Source organism: Cupressus sempervirens, chromosome 7 (genome assembly GCF_028749045.1).
Source record: "Cupressus sempervirens isolate cs-2001-9-10 chromosome 7, ASM2874904v1, whole genome shotgun sequence".
Taxonomy (NCBI): Eukaryota; Viridiplantae; Streptophyta; class Pinopsida; order Cupressales; family Cupressaceae; genus Cupressus; species Cupressus sempervirens.
Window position 1 is genome coordinate 229,184,077 of NC_143124.1, and position 23,819 is coordinate 229,207,895.

A 23,819-nucleotide genomic window follows, 5' to 3' on the forward strand; every position below is an offset into this window, starting at 1 on the left:
CCTGCCATCGCCACCTATTCCTGGACATACTCAATCCCTAGTAGTAGCATGATGCTAGATAAGAAAAGTAACATGACTAGAATCCAACCAAATTAGATCGATCACAAGGATATAATCACAAAGACATTTCCAAGCCAACACACATTGATATAAAAAATGATGGATACAAGAAGGGGAAGAAAATAGTGCTCAAGAGAACATGCTACCTCACAAGCACTTAGGAAGATGTGTCAAGAAAGAATGATCATCAAAGACAAAATTCTTATACTTCTGATAACCAAGCCATGCAAGAAAAAGGAGTGTGATTTTGAACAGTCGTGATAGTAATGTAGAAAAGTGATACAAACATCAAACTCGTAAAAGAATAAGTAATATTTGATGACCAAATGAAATCCAATTATGATTTTTTTTTTAAAGAATGTAAGTCCTCCAAACTTATAAATAGTACAAGAAACTTACCTAATAGTAAGGAATGAAAGATATACATACAGTATAATGAGTCATGGATGTGACACATAGCCTTTAATCATGAGAAATATAATGTAGATATGATTAATTCACATCACATGAGCCACATGATTCCAACTTCCATTGAATAATAAAAAGACCTTAGTAAGAGACAATGAGTCATTCAAACATGATGATGATAACCAAAACTTATGTTGATAATACCTAAAGAAGAGCATTTTCATGAATAGAGAGGTGACTCTTGGGTAGATAATTCCTAAACAACTAATTGATGCCACATTGATCATACATATCAAAATTTGAGTGGATTCCAAGTATGCCCAACAAGAATGATAGAAAAGAGAAGAGCTAAAAAAATATATTGACTATATCAATTGCCAAGCCAAAGGAAAAAATGAAGTGCTTGATGGTGTCAAAAGATGAATCGATGCAAACAATATGGAGGGAAACTAACGTATATAATAAATATATGAACATGAATAATAAAGGAAGCCCGAGAAGAAAAGAAATGGTCAATGATGAATTCCAAGTCATAATCAATCACTGCTACCATATTACCCTATGCAAAGAACATATATACATGACATGTGAAACCTCAATACAAACTAATGGGAAACATAAAAGAAGAAGAGATACATATAGCATAGGAAGAAATAGTGAATGAATATTAAGAGGAATAACAATAACTTCCATGAAATGGCATGACTCAAAAGAAGTAGAATAAATCACATGAACAATCAAAGAAACCTCTAAAGAATAAACCAAAAGATTGAAAGCATTATCATATTCATAAATCAAGACATGATAATTTCGATACTTCTCAAAGCTTTACAAATACAAAGAAAATAAATAACTAGAACTAAGATAGGGACAACTTCTCTATAAAAAAAATCACAAAATAGCCAAATAAAATTGAGATGGAAGCAATGAGAACCAACACACATTGAAGATATATCTTTATTGTTGTTATTAGCTTGGCTCTGATACCATGTTAAAACTAAAGCCCAAAAATCACTAAAGATAACCAACAATAAGAAAGAGATAAAGACTAAAACAAAGACACCAGAATGAATCTTGGGAAAGCCCTTCTAGAATGAAGGAAAAAGCCTAGCCACACAAAAAAACTTATCATTTTATTGATGATAGAATCCAAGCGTACAATATATTTTGCTTGATGTGAATACATATCAATATGAGAGACTCTTCGAATTATAACCGAAGGTCTCTTGAGATTCTCATAAATCATATAATTAATTATAACTCTTTGTATATTCATACCTAAATGCATATGAATGATGCATATCATATACATTTAATATTAAAAATTAAACTTAAGTGTCCTTTTCAGCTGAAGATGATAATAACGATAATAACATCCAAAATTTGAGAGATAAATATCTCTATCACAGCTACAAACTTTAATAGTTAAATGATTTCAATCACCATGTTAGGAGTGAGCCTTGTTAGAGGAATTTAGAACATTTCATTAGAATGTCACCCTATTAAAGGATTTCCTAATGACTATTAGGTCAACCTTAATCCAAAGGATTTATCAAGATTGATACTACTCACTTGCAGATTAAAGATCTCACATTATGTCTTCCATTCTTCTTGGCATTCATTCTCCTCATCTCTAAAAACTTGTTTACACTTCAAGATTTCATCACCTTTAGCCCTCTTTATTTGTATGCAAATTTCAAACTCTTATATTCAGCCACCATATGAAGCAACACCCTAGACTTCCTATCTTCCTTAGGTTCTCACACATCTCAACTATTGTTTCTAGCCTGTTATCTCTATAAATAGAGAACATAAAGATTCAATGAATCTGCCCATCTTTCCATTTGATTCCTTTTAGAAACTTCCTCTACTATCCTCTTTGAATTTTCCTAAAAATAGTTTATCTTGAATTTTGTGCCACTAGATCATCATAGTAATATTCCACACACTTCACACAATCCGAGAAATTAACTTTGTCATCTCATATTTGTTAAATATTTGATTTAACTCATTTTACTAGCACTCAGCAATAATAATCTATTTTCTCAGCAAACACTATCTTCTAATGCTTGGCCAATACTAGAGTGCTCAACATCCACTAATTCTTTATTGGTGCTCGACACATACTAACAGTCTTCACTTGAAACCAGCTAGATTTCTCTTGCTTAGAGCATACTAAACTTCTTGGCTTCAACTAATTTTCTACTTGGCCTGCATTGACTTTTCTCGGCTTGCACTATTTTCTTAGTGAGGCTTGGTAGGCACATTTCTCTACTTAACCTTATTCTAGTCTTTAATCAAGTATGCTTTCATTATAGTCTTAAGTAGATAAAAAATACACTATATCATTAATGCATTTCTTGGTCTTAGTGCTCCTTTTATACACCAAATAACTCAACCTTTCTCTAGGTTCTCTTGTTATCCTTTCTTTTCAAATCCTCTTCATCAATCAATCAATTGATAACATTTAGACCAAAGCAAGAAATTGTCTCACCAACAAGTAGTAGGTTTGACATGAGTGACAAAATAATTATTTCTCCATGATAGGTTTCATCAATCTTCTTTAATTCAACAATCTCCTTTCAATAGTAATATTGTGAGTTTATGACATTATATGTTTTAGAGATTTGTAGCTTTATGTCATTGTAGACCCAGCTTATATTTTAGATTAGTTTCAAGATGATATAGTTATTAGTGTTTGGTTTGGATATGTATGATGACTTGTAGGGTCTACAAGTTATGAAGTGTTGTAAGTGGTCTATTCTTATAGGTTGTATTAATGGCTAAGATACAGATTGTGTTTGCCAATTGATCTTTGCTTATTTATGCATATTCAGCTTTTGGCTTGGATTTTGGTTTACTATTCCCTTAGTAACATGATTTATCAATTTTTCTTCATGTAGAAGGGATGACATATTGTTATAAGGTACAATTATGGTGGAGGATTATTGTTGGCTATTTTATGCAGATGGGTTGGAGAGTTTGCGAGATAGATGCTTGGTTCATGAATATGATCACGGTGGCATGGATTTTGGCAAGACATCATTGGATATATAGGTAGATTATTGGTGTTCTTTGGTTTGGATTCCTAATTTGGTTATGGTATTATATCTTATTGGTTGACGATCATGGTTATTTGGTTTCTTTTGAGAAGATCATGATTTGCACTTTAATTTCTTTGATAGGTTGATTCTCATGGTTAGAAGATGATTTTTCATCATGATGTCATGGATAGCTTGGAAACATAGTTTAGTGGGAGTTTAAATGACAATGATGAGGTGATAGTGCATGATTACTTTCATGTTTCATTTGTATCTTCTCGGCTTCACTTGGTATTGAGAACTTTGTTGTATGAGTGTAGACCTTGAGATCTTCATGTAGGAGATGGATTTTGTGATGCTATGGGTGACTCAGTCTCATGATTGAGTTAAATTTATTGGCCTTCATATATTTATTGAGTTTTTTTAGATGTTGGAGGATGAAATAGTTCCTATTGTTGTAGAAGCTTCTTTGACATTAGCATGGTGCACTTGTTATCTTCATGTTGTGTGGAGATGGTTCTTCATAGTATACAAAGATGGTTGGATCTTGAGGACTCATGTGGTTCTTGGTTACCTTCATGGTGTCTGGAGATGGTTGCATCTAGAGGACTCATGGAGTTCTTGGAAACATTATTGTTTATGATTTCATTTGACATGTTATCCTTGGTGTTAGGATGGTTTCATTATTATCTCATGTAATTCTCTAGATATGTGTATAGAGATTTGACATTTTATTGTATTTTGATATGGAACATGTTGTCTCTATGGTTGAGATGGTAAGATCATGTTTTCATGTTTATGTTTATTAAGGCCATGGTTGGAGCTTTGACATTGGTTTTGGTTTAGTTTCTTGGTATTGAGTACATTGATCATTTGTTGAATACATCATGATATTTCTACATTGCATTTGGGATTGACATGGATTAATTGGTTGGTGGTGCTTATAGATACTTAGAGATGATGGTGATGCTAATTTCTCTTGGATTAGAGATATACTTGTTGGGATGGTTGATTATTTCAATAGGGAATTCTGAGGGGCATTCACATGATATGACTTGAGAGGATATTTTTTTTAGATGGGTTTTTTTTGGAGGCTTGGATAACTTGATGAACATTCTCATTCCCCACACTTGGTCTATTTGGTAGATTACTACTTGAGAGGTATAGTCAATTGTTTCTTTTGGGTGTAATATATTTATGCTTTTATTTCATGGATATGGATCTTGAGCTATGGTACATGATTTTGTTCTGGAGGTTCCATTTGAAAGATGGTTTAGAATTAGTTATCTCCTTGTGTATATGTTGTTATGTTGGTTGAGTTTTGGAGATGGTTTATATTGGAAATTTTCCTTGGATCAAGAATGGTTATTCTTTGGTTTAGGATTTTTTTATGAGTTTTATCTTATTCTCAGAGGATTACATCCATGATTAGTTATATGGTTTGGTTTGAGGGTTGTTGTGGCTTCTTGGTGGGGGTTTTATGGAGGTGATCATACTTGCACAATTTACATCTAGAAGTGTGTGTAGAAGGACATGATATAGGTTATGATTTTCATGGTTTCTCTTTGGTCTTGGTTATCTTCCTCAATGTCCAGTTTCAGTTACATTGAATTTTGGAATGGTTGGAGCTTGTGATCACTGGTTTGTGTTCATGTATGTCATATGAGATATAGCATAGTTGTTTTTCTCTTTCCTTTGTTGGTTTTGGAGAACTTGGGAGAGTTTAGAAACTTCTTTAGAGAGTTATTCCTATAGATTATTGGTTTATGTTTTGTGGATTTTCTTCATACTACATCGATTCACTTCTATGAGATGTCTTGAATGGATTGGTTATAGATTTGAAATTATCTTTTATAGTGGGAGCTTCTTGGTATATATGTAGCAATTATTGATCTTGAAGCTTGTGATTGCAGGTTATATATTAGATATGTTAATGATCTTAGAATTCTTTAGAATAACTAAGAGGGGGGGGGAGGCAGGGGGGGGTGAATTAGTTATCCAAGGTCTAAATACCCTAATAATACTTTTTCACCAATTATAGTGAGTCCATTAAACTATTCATCCATCCAAGCTTAAATCAACCATCTTAGCAAGTTACAGCAAATCAAAATGCATAAATAAAACATTCAAGATCAACACATGACACAATGATTTATGTGGAAACCCAATTTGAAAATAACTACTAGTAAAATGTTACTCAATTCTCACTCTTCTAAAGTGATGCCATGTTAAAGGGCTACCTTGTTAAAGGCTTACAACACATTGTTAAATGTGACCTTGTTAGAGGATTTTACAATACTGTTAGGAATGGGCCTGGTCAAAAGACTTTGGAACATTCATTTGGAATGTCATCCTCCTAAAGGATTTACAACATTTCTATTAAACCAACCTAAGTCCATAGGATTTATACTAACTGTTACAATTGCTAGAGAGTAACAATAATGGCTTTTGATCTGATACAACTTACAACATATCTTGTAAATTACATATCCCACTTCAGTTCAATCCTTTTCTTGGCTTTAATCACTGTGGCTCTGACATCTTGTCTTCTTCTCAAGCTTCATCTCCTTGAGTCTTCTTGCTCATCATACCAATGCAATCATATATGTGGTCATCTATCAAAATAGAGTATATGTGCTCTCTTTCTCCTTAGCACCTTCTTCAACACTTCATGCTTGACCAACACCTCGTTTCATGACCTTATGACTCCTTAAATAGAAATCTGTAATACCTTTCCTGCTTGATTCTCCCTTTCCAGCTTTAGGGTTTCAATAGATTATGTAGGATACAATGTATCTGTCCCATATCTTCCTCTTATCTAGAAACTTCATCTAGAATCCAATTGTATTTGCCAAATTTTTTTTACATAGTGTTCTATGCCTCCAGCTCATCATTCTTATCTTTTATCTAATTCACAAAATTCTAGATAACTACCATGTCAGCTCAGATCTGGCGAATCTTTGACTTTCAAAATAATGCAGCAACTCAGAATTATTGGTTTACTAATGCTCAACTCCTTATGTGTTACTCAGCACTTATATCATGCTCAGCACCTGATCTTCACTCGGCACTTGTATCATGCTCGGCACCTAATCTTCACTCGGCACTTGTATCATGCTCGACGCCTGATCTTCACTCGGAACTTGTTCTTTACTTAACACCTGAATATCACTCGACACTCACTAAAATTAAACTTTTCTCAGCTTCAACTAAGAATCTATTTGGTACTAACTAGCTTTCCCGGCTCTCTCTAATGAACTTAGTTAGGCTTTACAAATGACTTAGCTAAACCTTGCATCTTTGATGTGTTTTAGTGTGTCCACTCTCTATGTCTTAGAGTATGTCATCAATACACTATTTCATCAATGGCTTAGCTGATCCTTATACTTCATTATAACATCATAACTTCAACCTTTCTCTAGGTGTTCTAGTTACATCTTATTGATTGCCTGTACCTTGTTAATCAACCAATTGATAGTATTTGGATCACTAAAGCAATTTTCATTCCTACAAGTAGCAAGTTTGACATCAATGACAAAACAATGATTGAAAACATTCTTTATTACTCTTCATGCATGAGCTTTTCAATCATTTCCAACAATCTCCCTCTTTGGCATTGATGGCAAACCAAACTGATCAATTGATCAACTTAGTTACCACCAAAATTATATACGTTTTCTGCTACTTTATGCTTCTCCCTCTTGAATGCTGCATCCTTACTACTAATCTCATATATCCTCATATCTTTACCTTTCAGTTTCTCATAAATCTCCCTCTTTCATATATATCTCCCTCTTACTTTGTATTGATCAATTTTTTGCATATATCTCCCTCTTTGACATAAATGCCAAAGATGTAACATCTTTAACATGCAAAATATAAGCTTTGTATCTCATGTTTTCTCCCTCTGTCACCATGCTTGTGACTGATTTGGAGTTTCTACTCCTGTTGTCATCCTCTGCATCATTCTTCTGATATTTCAATTATTTGTTCCTGTTGATGTAGGGCAGCTTCTTTGTTGCTTTAAACTACTTGAGTTAGGGGCATTACCCTCAACTTGCCTCTAAGATATTCAAAAGCATCCTTGGCCAATGGGTTGGTGAAGATATCAATAGTTTGTTCTTTTGTATTTATATATTCCATCTTCACTTGTTTTTCTTCTACCAATTCTCTGACATAATGATGCTTAATTGCAATATGCTTGGTTTTTGCATGCATTACTAGATTCTTGGATATGTTTATAGCACTTCTATTATCAAAATATAGTATCATAGGTTTGGTTACCTCTTCTTTCATTCCTTCTAATAGATGTGTGAGCCACACAATGTTTGTGCAATTGACTACTGCTACCACATATTCTGATTCTCCAGTGGACTGAGATGTACATGTTTGTTTCTTGCTAGTCCAAGTAACTAGCCTTTTACCTAAAAATAATGCTCCTCCACTTGCGCTTTTCCTATCATCAATTTTTCCTCCCCAATCTACATCTGTGTATGCATTGAGCTCAAACTTCTCATTATTTTTGTAATATAGGCCAAAATCATCAGTTCCTTTGAGATACCTCATTATTCTTTTTACTGCTATGAGATGATTTTTTTTAGGATTAGTAGAGAATCTAGCTACTATCCGAACTGCTAATGCTATGTCTGGTCTACTATGTACAACATATCGTAGTTTTCCAATCATGGATCTATACATTGTTTGATTGACTTTAGCTGATTCATCATTTTTGGATAGCTTATGTCCTATTGCCATTGGTGTGCTGACTGGTTTGGAGTCTTCCAATCCAAATGTTTTAAGTATCTCTTTGATGTACTTTGATTGTGTCACAAATATACCATGTTTTAGTTGATGTACTTACAATCCAACAAAAATTTTGATCTCTTTAAACATAGACATCTCAAACTCATGTTTCATTTTGTTAGCAAAAATTTTGCAAAGCACTTCCTTTCCTCCAAGAACTATGTCATCCACAAAGATTTCAGATACAAGAATATCCTTACCTTCTTATGATTTGATGTACATGTTGTTGTTATCATCAGTTCTTTCAAATCCTATTTGCACTAGATACTTGTGAAGTCTCTCATAGCATGTTCTAGGTGCTTGTTTCAGACCATAGAGTGCTTTATGTAGTGTACAAACCATATCCTTGTTGTTCTCATCAACAAATCCCTCTGGTTTTTCAATATAGAATTCCTCTTCCAATATACCATTCAGAAAAGCAAACCTTACATCCATCTGATAGACTTTAAAACCTTTAGGTGCAGCATATGCAAGTAAAGTTCTTACTCCTTCCATTCTAGCAACAGGGGCAAACATTTCCCGATAGTCTAATCCTTATTCTTGAGCATAACCCTTGCATACTAGTCTAGCTTTGTTTCTAGTAATCTCACCATTCTCATCTAGCTTGTTTCTAAATACCCACTTGGTGCCAATCACATTCTTGTTAGCTAGTCTGGGAACCAAACTCCAAGTTTTGTTCTTCTTTATTTGATCAATCTCTTCTTCCATAGCTTTATACCACTCACCATCTTGTAATGCATCATATACTATCTTAGGTTCAAATTTTCTTAACAGACATGATTCATTTCTTAGTCTATTCCTTGGCATAGGTCTTGCATCTTTGTCACCAATTATTTGTTCAGCAGGGTGATGTCCCTTCACATATTTGGATAATCCTTGTTCTGTCCTTGTTTCCATGTTTGATATTTTAGATTCAGGATCATTATGCACTTCATTGTCAAGTAGTTCTACATCCTTTTCATGTGAACTGACTTCAAAACCAGAATGTGCATTTCCTTCATTTTGCAACTCAGCTTATGAATGTAGCTCTGCATTCACTGGTTGTGACTTAGCTGAAACTGAAACATGCTATTGAATCTCAATTTGATTGATAGCATCCTCGTCAATAGGCATTCCTTCATAAGAATACACAAAGGTTCTGTATTCATGCATTCTCTTTGGTTCTTCAACTTGGACATCTGTATGCTCATCAAAATTTACATTTGAACTTTCCACAATTTTTTTAGTGTTAGTATTTAAACACTTATATCCTTTACTTCTAGTAGAGTAACCAAAGAATATGCCTTCATCACTTTTTGCATCAAATTTTCCATATCTAGCATCTTTAAGGATAAAGCATTTGCAACCAAATACTTCGAAATGCTTTGCATTGGGTGAGTAACCATACCATAATTCAAAAGGTGTTGCGCTTGTACCTTTCTTGACTTGTACTCGGTTCAGTGTATGAACATCTACACTTACAGCTTCTCTCCAATGTTTTAGAGGAACAGTCTTTTCCATCATTAATGTTCTAGCACAGTCAATCATAGATCTATTTCTTCTCTCAACAATTCCATTATGTGGGGGAGTTCTAGGAGTTGATGTTTGTCTCTTGATTCCTTTGTCATTGCAAAATGTCTCAAATTCATTTGATATGAATTCACCACCTCTGTCTGATCTCAGACATTTCAAACTCTTTCCTGTTTCTTTTTCAACTCTAGCCACATACCACTTAAACATTTGAAAAGCATCAAATTTTTTCTTTAAGAACGTAACAGTCATCATCTTGAAATAGTCATCAACAAACAACATTATATATTTATCTCGTTTGTAGCTTTGTACCTCTATTGGACCACATAAGTCAGTATGAACTAACTCAAGTACTTCTTTAGATGTATTGTTTTTACTCTTGAAACTTGACTTAGTCATCTTTCCTAGTTGACATTGTTTGCACATGATGTTGTCAAGCTTCTTCAGTTTAGGTAAACCTCTGACTTTCTTCATTTTATTGATATTGACTAGATTATCAAAGTTAACATGACATAGCCTTTTATGCCATAACCACACATCATCAAATTTTGCAACAAAACAAGAATCATTTTCCATATCAAGATAAAATAGATTACTCCTTGTTTGATCTCCTTTTCCTATCAATTTACCATCAGTATCATAGCTTTTTGCAGTTTTGTTTCTAAATTCTACTTCGCACCCTACATTACCTAACTATGAGACACTCAAAAAATTGTAGTTTAGTCCTTCAACATAGTATGCATTATCACATGAAATTTTCTCTGTAAGCTTAATGGAGCCTTTTCCTTTGATTTGACATGGAGCATCATAACCAAATCTAACATTATGTCCATCATACTAAGTAAAGTCAAAAAACTTACTTTTGTCTCCTATCATGTGATGTGAGCATCCATTGTCTATGATCCATCTGTCATTCTTGTTCATACATGTTACCAGTGTTGTAGGCTCTTCTTCATCAGACTAGTCCTTCATGGCTACATAAACAATGTCATCATCATTATCATCAGAATCCTCTTCAACAATGTAACACTTCTTGCCTTTGTCTTTGTAATCTCTCTTATCATCTTCTCTTCTATATTTGTACTTTTTTCCTTCCTTTTAATCTTTTTTCTGTGTACACCTTGCAGCAATATGTCCTACTTCATTGCAATTGAAACAAATGATAGGTAGCTTACCCTTGAATTTTCCCTTGCCTCTATGAAATCTTCTACCTAGTAATGCTTCCAATTGTTCCACATCTTCCTCATCAGTGCTACTATCACTGGATACATATTTCATCTTTCTTCCCTTCTTTGATTTCACATATTCAGTATCTTTCAGTGATAGCTTGGCTTGGAAACCAGATTCAACATTCTCAGGTCTGTAGTTGTCAAAGTTAGATAACTCAAATGTAGTGAGTCTACGAACTATACCTTCAAAACTTGGATTGTTTCCTAGTGCATATCTTAGGTGTTGTATAGCTGATACTCTAATAGCCTAGATAGGGAGCAAGGTTCTTAAGAACTTACTATTAATAGTATCATCATCGAATTGACCACTTAAACATCTTATTGCACTTACCACTTCCTTTATTCTAGAGGCATATTGAGTAACATTCTCACTTTCCTCCATTTTCATATCATCGAACTTTCCTCTGAGGCTTTCTCTTTTTTCTCTTTGGACATTCAGATCTCCTTCATAAATTTCTAATAGGGCTTTCCACATGTTGAATGCAATATCACATCCTTTGATATCATCAAATTCAGCATATTTCAGTGCAGAGGCAATCTCTAGCATTGTCTAATTGTGTTCCTATTTGTTTTTCAAATCTTCTGCAGTAAGAGTACCAGTTGGATCAACATGTTTAGTAACAATTGAATTTTGGGCATAATCTCCTATGTATCCAAGATTTAGCTTCATCAAACTTTTCCATGCAACAAAGTTGTCTTTGTTGAGCTTGGGAACTTTTCTCTTAGACATTTTGATCTTTTCTACTTCTAGTCCCTTTAAACTAAATTAGCAGCAAAGTTCTAATACCAATTGTTAGAATTATTTAGAATACTTGAGAGGGTGGGGGGGGGGGGGGTGAATCAGTTATCCAAGGTCTAAATGCTATTGGGTGATGCGATGCGCTCCCCTGCCCACAGGTGGTTAATTATATGGTGTTCCATGTTCACTAACAGTCATGGCTTTTGGTGCAATGACAAATGGGCCCTACAATTGGTATTTAAATGAACCATCCGAAAAAAAATTCTTTTTGTCCAAAAAATTTCACATGCCCAAATATTTTAACATCCCATCATAACAGCAAATCCAAAACCCTCAGATCTGCAATAAATCATTCATATATCTTGCACCCTTTTTTTTAATCCTCTCATGCATTCCCATGGATTCAATGTAGGGTTACAATAATAAAAACATAGCTCTGATACCACTTGTAAGGAAACTTGACAACAAATAATATAACTGTTTCCACATAACCCATAATAGATCTAAAATAAATACGAAATTAAAATCCACATGTAAGAGAATAGACAACATACCCACAAAATTGTGACACAAGATATACCCTGGGAAACCCTCATTGGGGGAAAAAACCCAGCCTCCAAAAGCATCCATCAAGATCTATTATTCAAAAAAAATACCATTGCCATACAACCATGGAAACCTTCATGGCCATAGCCACAATTGAGAAAACTATGTGAACAAGCATGAATCCACACATCCCATGCCATGCTTTCAACCTTCACAAATGCTCCCTTAGCTAACCTGTCAAGCCTTGTCCTGCTCGACTCTTGTCTTTTTCACTCTTTTTTCTCTCTCACAGTACAACAACTACCCTTGTGGTTGCTTATATAGTAGCAAGTCCCACAAAACTACCAAGTGGTATTACATAAACCATGTGCTACCTAACCCGCTGACCCCACATTTAATATTGGGCATTTAATTCTTTTCCCCAATATTAAATAATTACATGAAATATTATCACAATGTTACAATACAACTCATCAAGAATATTCTATGGGAATCTTTACATGTTGCATGTCCATCTAGGTACAACATTACATAATAAAAAATAAAATAATAAAATAACAATATTATGCAATGTGTGCAACACCCATTATCTCAACAATCTTTCACTTGTTGTATACATTGCATAGGGTCAATCCGTAGCCACACAAAATGAACAAGGGAACAATCCCTCCCAGCACATCCACCATCATGGATCAAAATACACCAAGTGCTCCATCCTAGTACCCGCAAAAAAATCAAAGTATCTAGCATCTCGAACATGAATGATCTCACCTCCTATTATGCCACTCCCACTAGACATACATAGAAGCCATCCAAAGAGGAAGCCACCCAACATGTCACATTAGAAGATCATAAAATCCTATACCAACTAAAATTTCAAGCACAAATAACCTGATCCAAAGATAATCACATGTATCTGTAGTTGTCAAAATATCCATACCTGAAATAGTACCCATAGCAAGTGCCAAACCCATCCAACTATCCATACCTCAAAGGTATAACAAGTGAATCTTATATCACTGACATATCCAATCTGTAACCTGCAATCACAAGCCTCAAGAGCAATACCCACCACATATATACCAAGAAGCTCCCACTGCAAAAGATAATGTCAAATCTATAACCAATCCACTCACAACATCTCAAAGAAGTGAATCCATGTAGTCTCAAGGACATCTACAATACATAAACTGATATTCTGCAAGAACAACTCTCATAACAAGTCTCCAATGCTCTCCCAAGTTCACCACAACCAATAGAGGAAAGAGATAAAGGAATAACCATGTCATCTCTCACATGACATACATGAGCACAAACCAGTGATCACAATCTCCAACCCATCTCAAATCCAATGTAGGCAAAACTAAACATCCAAGAAGATAACCAAGACCGAAGAAACCGTGCAAATCATAACCAGTATCATGTCCTTCTACACACACCTCTAGATGTAAACTGTGCAAGTATGATCTCCTCTATAAAACCCCAACAAGAAGCCTCAATGACACCCAAACCATACCATATAACTCATCATGGATGTAAGCCTCTCACAAGAAGATCAAACTCAGTAAAACCATTTATAAACAAAGGAATATGCTCAATATAAAACCATCTCCCAAACTCAACAAGCATAACAACATATGCACATGGAGATAACCAATGCTTAACCATCTCTCAAATGAACCCTCTAGAACTAAGTCATGTACCATAGCTCAAGATCCATATCCATGAAAGAAAAGCATAAATATAATGCAAATGAGAGAAAACAATGGGCTATACCTCTCAAGTAGCAAACTGCTTAGTAGACCAAGAGTGGGGAATGAGAATGCTCATCAAGATACCCAAGTCTCCAACCAAGACTCATCTAAGAACAATCTCCTCTTAAGTCCATATCAGGTGACTGCCCCTTAGACTTCTTGCTGAAACCATCAACTGTCCCAACAAATACTTCTCTAATCCAAGAGAAATCATCATCACCACCGTCTCTAAGTATCCATGAGCACCTGTAACCAATCAATCCATGCCAACTCCAAATGCAACATAGCAATATCATGAAGTATCCATCTTATGATTAGTGTACTCAATACCAAGAAATTAAATCAAGATCAATGTTAAAGTTCCAACCATGGCCTCAGGAACATAAACATGACAACATGATTTAACCATCTCAACCAAAGAGATAACATGCTCCACATGAACATACTATAACATGTCACAACTCTAAACACGTATCAAGAGTATACCATGACATAATAATGAAACCATCCTCATACTAAGGATAACATGCCAAATAAAAGCATAAACCACACCTTTGCCAAGAACTTTGTGAGTCCTCAAGATGCAACCATCTCCACACACCATGAAGAAAACCATCTCCACATACTAGGAAGAACCATCTCCACACACCATGAAGATAACCAAGAACTCCATGAGTCCTCAAGATCTAACCATCTTCACATACTATGAAGATAACAAATGCACCATGCAAATGTCAAAGACGCTTCTGCAGCAACGGAATCTAAGACAAACCTCCAACATTTACAAACACTCAATAAATATATCAATGCCAACAACTCCCACTCAACCGTGGTACCAAGTCACCTATGGCATCATAAAATCCATCTCCTACATGAAGATCCAAACCAAACCAGGAACTAATCCTGCACTGTCACCCCATCACTATCACAAGCTCCCACTAAATCATGTATCCAAGCTATCCATGACATAATGATGAAAAAATCCATCCTCTAACCATGAGAATCAACCAAGGCATTAAACCATCAAAGAACTCAAAGTGCACATCATGAGCTCCTCACAAGAAACCAAATAACCATGATCCTCTACCATGAAGATATACCACCATAACTAAATCAAAAATCCAAGCTAATGAACATCAAGGATGTACCTGTATATCCAATCATGTTATGCCAAAATCCATGACACCATGATCACATCCATGAACCGAGCATCAGGCTCTCAATATGTCCAACCTGTCAGCCTAAAATAGTCAACCACAATCCTCCACCATGACTATACCTGGTAACAACATCTCATCCCTTCTACATGAAGAAAATAGTAAATCATGTGACTTAGGGTATAAAAAACCCAAATCCAAGCCACCAATCTGAATATGCATCAATAATGAAAGATCAATGGGCAAAGACAACCCATAACCTAGCCATAAATGCAACCTATAAGTATAGACTGCTTACAACACTGCACAACTTGTAGATCCAACAAGTCATCATGCATATCCAAATCCAAACATTGATAACCATATCATCATGAGACCAAATTGAATATGAACTGAATATACAATGACATCAAAACTTAAATCTCCAATGCCATAAACTCACAATGTTACCATAGTTAAAATATATCTATAAACTATTCAGATCAATATATCAACAAATCAATCATGCCAAACCTGCACCAAATCTGAACCAATGTGTAGAGCTCTCCAAGAGCTTTCCGTTGACTGCTCGAAGTCCAAAATCTGACTCCACATGCCCAAGTTATGCCCTAATTCATGCTCAAAATAAATAACATCTAACTTTAGGGCTCTTAAAACCTAACAAAATCTCAAAATCATAGAACCAAACCTACACCATGTTGTAGTGCTCTGAATTAGCTTTGTAACACCTATAAGAACTCTGAAATTCGAGATTCTAAGAGAAAGTTATGGTCATTTTACTAAGACATTCTTTTTACCATTTTCAGTACGATTTTTAATTTTTAATTTTTTTTCTTTTTTTAGTGACGAAAATTCTGACAAGATTAAATTTGACAACCATCATGGGCTAGAACCAAAAAACTCTTTCATTTCCTCTGAACATGGCCAAACTAGGGCATATTATATATCAAAATTTATGGAAATGTCAACCCAGATCCAATGGTGATGTCTGTTTTTACCCAGGAGGTCATTTTTGCATGCTACCCCCCAAAACCCTCATTTAAATGAACCATTCGAAAAAAAAATCTTTTTGTCCAAAAAATTTCACATGTCCAAATATTTTAACATCCCATCATAACAGCAAATCCAAAACCCAGAGATCTGCAATAAATCATTCATATATCTTGCCCCTTTTTTTTTATCCTCTCATGCATTCTCATGGATTCAATCTAGGGTTACAATAATAAAACCATAGCTCTGATACCACTTGTAAAGAAACTTGACAAAAAATAATATAACCATTTCCACATAACCCATAATAGATCTAAAATAAACACGGAATCAAAATCCACATGCAAGAGAATAGACAACATACCCACAATATTGTGACACAAGATATACCCTTGGAAATCCTCATTGAGGGAAAAAACCCAGCCTCCAAAAGCATCCATCACCATATATTATTCAGCAAAAATACGATTTCCATACAACCATGGAAGCCTTCATGGCCATAGCCACAACCAAGCAAACTATGTGAACAAGCAATGAATCCACACATCCCATGCCATGCTTTCAACCTTCACAAATGCTCCCTTGGCTAACTTGTCAAGCCTTGTCCCACTCGACTCTTGTCTTTCTCACTCTTTTTTCTTTCTCACACTAGAACAACTACCCTTGTGGCTGCTTATATAGTAGCAAGTCTCACAAAACCACCAAGTGGTATTACATAAACCATGTGCTAAAACCATGTGCTACCTAACCCACTGACCCCACATTTAATATTGGGCATTTAATTCTTTTCCCCAATATTAAATAATTACATAAAATATTATCACAATGTTACAATACAACTCATCAAGAATATTCCATGGGAATCTTTACATGTTGCACGTCCATCTAGGTACAACATTACATAAAAAAAAATTTTTAAAAAAAATAACAATATTATGCAATGTGTGCAACACCCATTATCTCAACAAATGCCCTAATAATACTTTTTCATCAATTATAGTGAGTCCATTAAACTATTCATCCATCCAACCTTAAATCAACCATCTTAGCAAGTTACAGCAAATCAAAATGAAGGAATAAAACATGCAAGATCAACACATGACACAGTGATTTACGTGAAAACCCAATTTGGGAAAAACCACCAGTAACATTCTACTCAATTCTCACTCTTCTAAAGTGATGCCCTGTTAAAGGCTTGCCCTATTAAAGGCTTACAAAACACTATTTAATGTTACCTTGTTAGAGGATTTCACCATACTATTAGGAATGGGCCTGGTCAAAGGACTTTGGAACATTCACTTGGAATGTCACCCTGTTAAAGGATTTATAACATGGCTATTAAACAAACCTAAGTCCATAGGATTCATCCTAACCATTATAATTGCTAGAGAGTAACAATAATGGCTTTTGATTTGATACAACTTACAACATATCTTGCAAATTACAAATCACACTTCAGTTCAATCCTTTGCTTGGCTTTAATCACTGTGGCTCTGACAACTTATCTTCTTCTCAAGCTTCATCTCCTCGAGTCTTCTTGCTCATCATACCAATGCAATCATATCTGTGGTCATCTATCAAAATAGAGTATCTGTACTCACTTTCTCCTTAGCACCTTCTTTAGCACTTCATGCTTGACCAACACCTTGTTTCATGACCTAATGACTCCTTAAATAGAAATCTAGAATACCTTTCTCGCTCGATTCTCCCTTTCCAACTTCAGGGTTTCAATAGATTAGGTAGGATACAATGTATCTATCCCATAGCTTGCTCTTATCTAGAAACTTCATCTAGAATCCAATTGTATTCACCAAAAATGTTTTACATAGTGTTCTGTGCCACCAGCTCATCATTCATATCTTCTATCTGATTCACAAAATTCTAGATAGCTACCATGTCGGCTTAGATCTGGCGAATCTTCAAATTTCAAAATAATGTAGCAACTCAACATTATTGATTTACTGATGCTTGGCTCCTTCTATGTTACTCGACACTTATATCATGCTTGGAACCTAATCTTCACTTGAAACTTGTATCATGCTCAGCACCTAATCTTCACACAACACTTGTATCATGCTCGGCACCTGATCTTCACTCAGCACTTGTTCTTTACTCAGCACCTGAAGATCACTCGGTACTCACTAAAATTAAACTTTTCTTGGCTTCAACTGAGAATTTGTTCAACACTAACTAGCTTGCTCGGCTCTCTCTAATGAACTTAGTTAGGCTTTACGAATGACCTAGCTAAACCTTGCATCATTTGATGTGTTTTAGTGTGTCCACTCTCTATGTCTTAGAGTATGTCATCAATACACTATTTCATCAATAGCTTAGCTGATCCTTATACTTCATTATAACATCATAACTTCAACCTTTCTCTAGGTGCTCTAGTTACATCTTATTGATTGCCTCCACCTTGTCAATCAACTAATTGATAGTATTTGGATCACTAAAGCAATTGTCATTCCTGCAAGTAGCAAGTTTGACATCAATGACAAAACAATGATTGAAAACATTCTTTATTACTCTTCATGCATGAGCTTTTCTATCATTTCCAACAAATGATGTGAGATTCATTTGGTATACTTTTGGAAGTATGGATAGTTGGATGGGTTGGAACCTGTTGTAAGTGTTATTTCATCTATATATTTGGACAACTATGGGTACATGTGATTACTATTAGATTAGGTGTTTGTTTTTGGAATTTTTAGTTTCTCCATAATTTTATGATAGGTTGGTTGGATTTCTCTTTGGATGGTTTCTATGTACGTCTAGTTTCAATGACATAATAGGAGGTGGAATTGTTCATATTTGAGGTCTTGTGTACTTTTATTTTGTTGTGGGTGCCAAGATGGAGCACTTGGTGTACTTTGATCCATGATGGTGGATGTTCCAGAAGGAATTATTTCCTTGTTCATTCATGTGGCTATATATTCACCCTATGCAATGTATACAACAAGTGAGAAATTACAAAGATTATGTGTCTTGCACACATTGCATTTTTTTTTTTATTGTATTATTTTGTTTTACTATGTAATACATCATTGAGGAACATGTAGATGGGCATGCAACATATAGAGATTCTCATGAGATATACTTGACTAGTTGTATTGTAACATTATTATAATATTTGATGTAATTATTCAATAACGGGAAAAATATTAAATTTACAATATTAAATGTAGGTTAATATGGGTTTGGTAGCACATGGTTTAAATTATACAACTTGTTTGTTTTGTTGGAGCTTTGTACTATAAAAGAAGCCACAAGTGTAGTTGTAGGTAAAAGACAAAAGGGCAAAAAGGGAAAGTTATGGAAGTCAAGGTGAGATAGGGTAGCCAAAGGGATAATTTGTGAAGGTTGGAAGCATGACATGGGATATGTGAATTCATGCTTGCTCACATGGATTACTTCATGGTGGATATGGCTTTGAAGGACTCTGTGGTTATATTGCAATGATATTTTCTTTGAATAATATAGGGGAATGGATTCTTTTTGAGGCTATTTTTTTCCCTCAACGGGGATTTCTTAGGGTATATCTCATGTTACATTTTTTGGGTATGTTGTCTATTTTATTGCATGTAGATCTTAAGTGATTATTTATTTTAGATATATTATGGGCTATGTGGAAACAATTATATATTTTTTTGTAAGCTTTTTTACTTTTAGTTCCTTGATGGCATCCCAAAATAGTTCTCCAAAACTCTAATCCAACTTTTGAATTAAACCTAAATTTAATTTCTTAATCTAGACAACTACCTTGTTGATTTATCTATTCTAATCCTATCACTCACTCAAATCATCAAACACCTATTTCTACTACAATCTAAATGATGTAACTTCATATTTACATGGTTTTTTTTTTTTTTTTTTGTGTGTGTGTGTGTGTGTGTGCGTGTGCGAGAGAGAGAGAGAGAGAGAGAGAGAGAGAGTCCATATCAACCATACACTTTAAAACATAAAACTCAAAACCACACATCACTTATAATATAATTAGCTATTCATTCATAAATATACTAGACACTTAATAATTCATATTATTTGATCTTTTTCCCTATTGGTAGAGGAGATCAATGACCTTAAGAGTGGATTTTTTCCTTTAATAATAACATTATTATGATTCTCCATACTTTATAATCCTAATAATCTCCCTCAACTCCTTCATCATGCCAAGCATCTCCCTCTTTGGTATTGATGGCAAAACTTACTAAAAAATTGGTTTATTGTCTCTATATACTAGCAAAATTGCATCTCCCTCTTTGTTGATGCTAACCCTTTATATATATATATATATATATATATAAATTTTGTCAATCCATAACTTCTAATTTGATTATTAATAAAATTTTCACTAATATAAACCACTATGTACTCCCCCTTTGACAAAAGTGACAAATGTTTATAAATCGTTATAAAACATCAAGAATTCATCTCCAGCATACACTTAAATCCCACTTAAGACATCTGAAAAATGGGTCCTAAATACTTGAAGATTACTCTCAAAATTATTTAATAGATTTTCTATTATGACTATCTAAACTCATATAGAATGAGATAACTCCTCTAGTGCATCAAGAGTGCACATATCTGGTAATTTTAATACTTCTTCTTCTTCCTGTCTTCCTTTCTACAGGAAATCCATCTTAGGAGTTACATTCTCTATAGATCTAATAGTGTGTAAATTCTTATCTCCTACTAATTATTATATGTTTTGTTCTTGTGGTTTAAAATTCCTACTAATTCACCAAAATCTATAGTTCATTGAATCACTAGATCAAAACTTGCTATTAGTTTCTTCAAATTTTCTCGATTCTCCACCTTCCTCTTCTCAATATCTTTAGTAGACTTAAAAATTCACAAGAAATGGAAAGTAACTTACAATCTTCATACAATGGTTTCTGCACTTGGTTTACACTAACTAAAAATTTATCTCTATCTAGTACAATATATTATATGAATTTCTCTAATCGCTTGTTCTCATAATCCTTTTGGACTTTGTACATATCTGATTCTTAATAAATTTTTATTTTTTCACTAAAAAAAGTCACTAGTTTGTCTAATTTTTAATTAGAGTGGTATGTGATGGAAAATACACCTAAGGAATCAAGTCTAAAAAATATCTCTAGCTAATTGAATCACTTGTTCCTCCATTGTTCCTTCAGCATTTGCATCTTTTTCTTTGATTGTGTCACTATGGAAGAGCTCATTTGGTCTCAAATTTCATAAATTACTAGACCATTTAATTGTTGTGATTTCAACTTCATTCTCTTTAACAAAAAAAATATTAAGAGAGGATAAGCTTTGTGCAATTACCACTTTCTCATTTTCCTTATCTGCAATACCTTCTTCTAATTGCTCTAATTTTTCTGTACCCTTCCAATGACACATCCTTAGTGTTATTCCTCATCCTTTTGCTCACCACCTTAGGTGATATCCATTTCTATTATTTGGTGTTCCTCCCAGATAGATGCAATGCATGTGGTATCATCAAGTATAACTTCCTCCATCACCTCCTAATTTCTTATCACATTTAGTGCATCAATATATTCATTAGTAATATTTAGGATGATTGTATTGGAGCACCCAAGGAATACAATAAGGACCCAAACCAATTAGGATCAATTCAGAGTAGGATAAATATAATAAGGTCACATGGATTATGTAGACAAATTGTGTAATGGGTTTGTGTTATTGTAATCCACATCTAGCATCAAAATGTACTTTAGGACCAATTAGGGAAATTTCCACATATATGGCCAATTTGGATCAAACTTATGTAATTACCCCTCATTCATGTTTATGATTTTATTTTATTGTGTATAAAGTAATTTGATTATTTTTTGGTCCTAGGATAGAAAGTTGTAAAATGCAATAGTCATCAAGCTGTCAAAAAGTTGGACCAACAACATTGACAACATAATGAAAAATGTCAATTGTCAAGTTTAGAATTTTGGTTGCTAACCGGAAACTAATTTTTAAATATGGTTGGAAACCATTAGAAAATTGTTCAAATTCCACTATGATAGTTAAAATATGGTTTCTGAAAGTTTTGGAAAGTTAAAGGGAAAAAATGAAGGGAGACTTTGCATCAATTTCTATGTAACAAACCTTATTTCTTTTAAATTTGGTTTGGTAAGTAATATTAATATTTGGATGATATTAGAGAATATACTACCTCTAAAATGAATTTATTATGATACTCTAAATTGATAAGGGAAGGAATTGAGAATCAATTTTGTATTGCTAGGTTGAAATTCTCATAAAGTAGGGTTTGTTAGCAAAACATAGAAATTGGGCTAGCATCCATGGTTTAAAACTTTGGAAACATATGGGTGTAAAAGGCATGATAATGTACCATAAAATTATAGAGTCCTTTCTTTTTCCACTTCAAATGGTCATTTATTAAAGTAAACCCTAGTGCTTGGCATCCCTTTGTCATAGGCAAATTTGTATAAATAGACTAGAATTGATTGTGTGAAAGAAAGAAGAGGTTTAAAAAATTGTGAAACATTATTTGGGATATTTTCCAAGTATTTGAAGTGTTATAAGAATTATTTTTTCCAATGAAATAAAATAGAACCCAAGGCTATCAACATGACAAAGAATTATCCCTTAGAAGCCTCATAGACACCTTAAAGAAGAAACCCTAATAAGATATTATGACCATCAAACTTCATAGTTTTATAGAGGGTCCAAATCAGTATTCAAAATTATGATTTGCTTTGAAGGGTCATTTGTTATGCAGAAGTACTAATCTAGAAATTTATTAATGAGTCTTAATTAGGTCTCATTAACATAATTGACTACTAGGGTGAAGTTATGTACTCGAAGAACATCTTATCCTTGAAACCGTCCAAGTTTCAACTCTTTTAGCCTAAGAAAGAAAATCCTCATGGTTGTAGTAATGGTGAAGTGTGGAAGTGAGAAAATCCATCATATTATTGTATTTGGAAGTCTTAAAACCTAAGGTAATGGTGACTTGAGAAGTGGATAAATTATATCAAAGGATTATAGAAATTATTTTTGTTAATATGTCATGTTGAAAAAGTAAACAAGAAGGATAATGTGAATCTAAGGGATTTTTAGTAACCCTTAAATAAAAATAGGCATAAAGGCCTACTGTAAGATTAAAGATCATCAAAGTAACTTGCATCCTCATGAAATTTCTATTAAAGAAAGAAGATCATTGAGACAACAAGAAATCAAGTTTATATGTCATTCAAAGGATCAAAAGGAGAATAACCCATCATAGAAACCAATGTAGAGCTTGCAAAAAAATTGCAAAATATAAGAAGAAAATAATAAATAGCTTAGAAAGAAGTTCGAAAATTTGAAGGACTAGATAAAGCTAGTGGAAAAGAATCCTATGAGAGAAAACTGGAATGGTTGTAATGTTGACCTGATGGTCAAATCATTTGGCAGTTAGTGGCTAAATAATTAATTAGTTTGATTGGTTACATTGCTATCGAGCCTCACATTTAGATAGTAGTGTCTACTGAGCTTCGCAGAGTTTACTGACCTCATCAATGCAATCAATGTAGGAACTAGTGCTAACCAAGTTCTATAGTGTTAACTGAGCTTAT